The sequence below is a fragment of the Cryptomeria japonica genome, chromosome 5 (assembly GCF_030272615.1).
Source record: "Cryptomeria japonica chromosome 5, Sugi_1.0, whole genome shotgun sequence".
NCBI classification, from domain to species: domain Eukaryota; kingdom Viridiplantae; phylum Streptophyta; class Pinopsida; order Cupressales; family Cupressaceae; genus Cryptomeria; species Cryptomeria japonica.
The window spans coordinates 467,958,874-467,964,873 of record NC_081409.1 but is presented as its reverse complement, the minus strand read 5'-3'; positions in this window follow the sequence as shown (position 1 = coordinate 467,964,873).

Below are 6,000 nucleotides of genomic sequence, written 5' to 3'. Positions count from 1 at the left end.
TGCTCAATACACTACACTGGAAGATGAATCCTTGTTCGCACATACACAACTCTCTGATAATGCAGATACAACCTCGATACCTAAATTACATGACAATATAACCTATTTATACAATTCATCAACCTTGACAACAAGGTCAACTAAACCCTCAACTCATAATTACAAAATTACATCACACGATACAAAAATCAACCACCAGACCAATATAAAGATATACATGACATAACCTGGACCTAAATCAAATCTCCAAACATGCAACACCACCGAAAATTGCGCCTAGACCAACCCCAACACACTACACCACCAAGAAAACCGCATAACACAAAGAACATCTTCGGATTAAAAAAAACACCAAAAACTCGCACATCGATCAATGTAGATCATAAAAAAAATAGGACATAATTAGGAAACACCATCAACCACGTTAGAATCATCAGAGACAACTACACCAATACCACTTATCAAATCTTCATCGATCAACATCTGAACCTCAAGAACACTCAAGTAGCAACAACTATCATGAAGAAAGATAACTTGTGGAGCACCAAATTACAAACCATCTACAATGAAGATACACAATACCATCCCAAACAATATCCCAAAATCTCACCTCAAGATCTGATCACACCAGAATACATCAGAAGAAATACTGAACTCTGCAAAGCACTGATCAGAAAAACAAACTACAAAACTGGATCATATTTTATGATCAATTAAGCTTCCTAGATCACCAAAAGCAATAAATCATAGGAATATGTTGACATCAATGACAACAACATATCCTAGCAACAACAATGTCCAATAGGCCCTATCTCATCCTCTAACCAATACCACCTATAATAGGTACTATCAGATCTACCAATGGAATTGACCTCTGTGTAATTCTTAATAGATGTGTAATCCAAATAAGAGATGCACAAAAAGAAAAGAAATTGTGTGAAAAATAAAGCTCAATTGTGTATTAAAAAATTTTAATCTAGAAAATAAAATTAAAAGTGCAACAAATGCTAATAAATGAAGAGACGAGTCTAGGTACTTACCTTGCCTCCTATGCCCTCTAGTTTGACATACATCTTGACCCGCTAGACAGGTGTTGCCTACACCCAACTCTAGCCATAGTTCTACAAACACTCAAAAATTGCTCCAAAATCGCTCTAAATCTCCATGGCTCCAAGAGTGCAAATGACCAAGTGAACCCCAAATTCCCCTATTTATAGCCAAATGGAGCCCTAATTGGGTTTATTACCCTAATGGTCACGACCTTTTTCACCTCTAAAACCTTGTAGTTTGATCATATCAACCCCGCTTCTTCCATAAACTGTATATTTGGTATCCTGATCACATTGTTGCTAAATTGGCCTCCAAATCAAAATTTTCGACCAATTTCTCAAGGGGGGCACCATATTACCCTATTGTCACTAGAGTATACTATTGGCATATGTGTTGAGCATGATGATATTGCATGTTGTCATTGATGTCAATATGCTAAAGTATGAACCAGTATATTGAAGAAAGCAAACTAGCAAGAGAACCAGTATGATTATGTGAACCAGTATATCTGAAAAGGTGAAGCGATATATTTGTTCAAGGTGAACCGGTATGTTGGTTTGAGAACCGGTATATGGAAGTTTTGTATCGAGGTTTCATTTGGCATGACTACCGGTTGGTAGTCTCAACTTCAAGGTTTTCGGTTGATGCATTCCAAGCCTGTGTGACTCAAACAATGACATATTGTGATGAGTTAGCATTATAATGAAGATTAGATAGTGTTGCTACGTCAGCCTTATGCGCATGAAGGATTTCCTTGAGGATCTTGCATGGAGATTGATCTTATCTACCTCGGGAATGCACAAAGTCTCTGTAAATAGTGGAGAAAGCGTGACGGGTTATCAACTTCCTGAAGCGACAAAGAATGAACGTTGGAGAATGTCTTGAGATCTATTCAAGACTGTTGTATTCAATGCAGTATGATTAATGGTCAGGATTGAACCGATTGAAATGTAAAACCTAAATGTTTAGGGCTTAGGGTTTATGCTACCGACCTATCTGTTTCCTATAAGGTCGATGATGTTTTTTCATTTTGAGGTTGTTGGCAAATGTTATGTGTATATCCCAGTGAGTGGTACTTGATTCTTGCCAGACCGAAGAAGTGTGGTGATACCTGCAGAGTGTGATTGCAAAAGAAAAGGAGCTAAAGTGGATCTACCTTGGCATTGAGTGTTGTTATCAGATCAATGTATTACCTATTGACTTCTAACCATTTCAGCAGTTGGAAAAATCCCTTAACTGGGTAGCTTTAACAGGCTTTTGTGTAAATCCTTTAACAGGGTGACCTAAATCAATGAGTTCTTCAAATCCTCTTGTGAGGTAACCTTTAACAGGGTATTTAGCCATCCCTTAACTGGGTGATCCCTAGCAGGATTAGTTCCTAGCAGAACCTATTGTAAAAGTCTTTAACCGAACTAGGCTCCTAACAGAGCGGACTTCAAAAGAGTTCAAAGAACAACTTGTGGGTATTCATCCCCACCATAGTTTTTCCCAGTTGGGTTTCCACATGAAAAAAATCAGTGTGTCATGTGTGATGCCTTTCATGTGATGGTTTAGTGTTTTATGTCAAACTGGTAAAATATGTTGAACTAGCAGTCATTATATTTTTTATGATAGATTACTTGTTTATGTATAAGGGTGAAGTGGAAATGAGGTATTAGATTGTATGGAAAGCTAAGGGTTACCAATTTATGTCTTTCACATTCTCACTGTGTTTTACCGGTAGTAATCTGATTTAGACTGGTGTTATTGCTTTTCAGTCAAAGTTCAGTGTGTGCAGTCAAACTGGTTCAAGGAAAGTGTTTTTGCTTGTACTGATTCAACCCCCCCCCCTCTCAGTACCACTTTGGTACTAATTGTTCATCATTTATTCATCAATTGTATCAGAGCGTCCTCTAGGTCCTCTGTGTTGTAAGCTTAACCGCTTGAGTAAAAGATCCTACTCTAATGATGAAGAGGGAAGGTCCAAAGTTCAACAGAGATAACTTTTAAATATGGAAGGATAGAATGAAAATATACATCAGAAGCATGGGTGCTCAACATTGGAGCTATGTTGAGAATGCTTATGTTATCCCTACCGGTACTCTCACCAATGATCAAAAGAGAGAGATTCAGGAGAATGGGCAAGTCATGGAAGCCCTAATCGGCAATTTATCTGACATTGAGTTTATTGATGTTCAAGATAAACACAATCTTAAAGAAGTGTGGGATGCTCTTGAGAATATCTATGGTGGTGATGAGCATGTGAAACAAGCTAAGGAAGAGAGCCTTAGGGGAAATTTTGAAGACATGCAGATGGTTGAAGGAGAGACCATTCAACAATATGGAATAAGAATCAAAATTGTTGTTGGAGACATCAAGAGTGCAGGAGGTAAAATAGATGATTCCACTGTTGTTAGCAAAGTCTTGAGATCCTTATTACTGGTCTATGCAATAAGGGTTGCTGCTATTCAGGAGTTGAGATCTATAGACAAGACAAAGGTATCCCTAGACTCCATTATTGCAAAGTTGACTGCATATGAGCTAAATAATTATGATGACAATATTCAGAAGACTGAATCAGCCTTTAGAGCATCTACTACACCATCTAGAAAGGGAAAAGAAGCAAGTACCAATTGTGAACCAAGACAAAGTAGAGAAATGGATGATGAGGAGATCCTGATGGAATTTGAAGCTCTTCTTGCCAAGAGACTTCCTAAGGGAACTGGTAAATACAGAGGTAAGCTCCCTTTGAAATACTTTTCTTGCAATAGGATAGGACACATTGCCGTAAACTGTCCTAATGGTGATAATAAGGACAAATCGGAGAAGTTCAAGAAGTTCAAAGGAGGAAACAGGAGAAACTGTTTTGTAGCAGTTGATGAAGGTGTCACTGATGAGGAATCAGAAGATGAAGAAAGTGAAGATATTGTGTTTGTAGCAGTCAAGGAAGATGTGTCAGACAAGAAGGCTCTTGTCTCCCCCTTTGATAATTCCAATGAGTGGATTATTGACAGTGGTTGTTCTCACCATATGACTGGTGACCGGAGTAAGTTTCTATCTCTGGAAGAGTATGATGGTGGTGTGGTTCATTTTGGTAATGATGCACCATGTATGGTAAAAGGCAGAGGGTCCATCTCTCTTAATGGAAAAAGCAGTGTTGATAATGTGTATTGGGTAGAAGGTCTCAGACACAACCTTTTGAGTGTTGCCCAGCTGAATGATAATGGACTCACTTTGGACTTCAAAGATGGAGTGTGCAAAATCAAAGGAAATAATGGTGAACTGATGACCACCGGTATGCAGACCAAAGGTAACCTATTTTAGTTGAATGCAAATATTAGTACATGTCTAATGGCTAAGTTTGATGATAGTTGGATATGGCATAGGAGACTCTGCCATGTAAACTTTGATAATATTGTGAAGGCCAGTAAGATCAAGGCAATTAGAGGATTGCCTATGCTGAGAAAACTGGAGAATCCTTTGTGCAGAGAGTGTCAACTGGGGAAAATGTCTTCCTCAACCTTCAAAGGTAAATCTTTCATTGCAGACAATTTACTTGATCTTATGGATACCGAATTGTGTGGTCCTATGAAAACTAGGAGTGTGCAGGGAGATAGGTATTTTATGATTCTTACTGATGATTGCTCAAGAATGATGTGGGTCACATTCTTGAACGATAAGTCTGAAGCCTTTGGAAAGTTCAAAGCCTTCAGAGCACTGGTTGAAAAAGAAAGCGGTAAGAGGATTAAGTGCCTAAGAACTAATCAAAGAGGAGAATTCACTTCAAGTGAATTCAATAAGTACTGTGAAGAGAATGACATCAAGAGGCAACTGTTTGCCCCCCAGACTCCACAGTAGAATGGCCTAGCAGAGAGAAACAACCGGATTGTAGTTGAAGCAGCCAGAACAATGCTGATCCAAGGAAAAGTTGCTCACACCTTTTGGAGAGAAGCGGTGAGCACTGCAGTCTACACAATGAACCGGGTACTCATCAAAAAGGGTAAGGATAAAACACCTTATGAGTATTGGACCGATAAGAATCCTGTAGTAAGCTACTTTAGAGTGTTTGGTAGCAAATGTTATATCAAGAGGAGTGAACATCAGAGCAAGTTTGATGCAAAATGTGATGAGGGAATATTCCTAGGGTATTCCACAAAGAGCAAAACTCTCAAATGTTTCAACAATAGGGCTCAGAGAATTTGTTGAAAGATGTTAGAGTTGATGAAACCCCTGAGAAACCTGAGGAAACCGGCAGCAAGCAAGTGGTAAATGAACCAATAGTAACCTTCTGGGAACCAGTTGCAAAACAACCTAGTACCAGTAACTGTGCTCCTATATCGGTAGATACTGATGCTGATGAAGATGAGGATGAAGAAGAAAAGCAAGAGGAAACAACCAAGATCATTCCTATGTATGTAAAGCTGAATCATGATCCAAAGTAGATCATAGGAGATAAGGATGCAGGAATTCTTACAAGAAGAAAGGTTAGAGAAAACTCTTGCATGATCTCTGAATTTGAGCCTAAAACATTCAAAGAGGCACATAAATATGAAGATTGGATCAAGGCAATGGAAGAGGAACTTGACCAGATAGAAAAGAATAGTACATGGTCTTTGGTACCCAGAACTGAGCATAAAAATGTCATTGGTACCAAATGGGTTTTAAAAAATAAGCTGAATGAAGATGGCTCAGTGGTTAGAAACAAAGCCAGACTGGTGTGTAAAGGATATTCTCAAGAAGAAGGAGAAGACTATGGAGAAACCTTTGCAGTAGCCAGATTGGAGGGAGTTTGTATGCTTCTTGCATATGCAACTTTCAAGGGGTTCAAAGTATATCAAATGGATGTAAAATCTGCATTCCTGAATGGAATACTAGAAGAGGAGGTGTATATAGAGCAACCAGATGGGTTTGCCCTATCAGAAGACAATGACATGATGTGTAGGCTACATAAAGCCATGTATGGACTAAAGC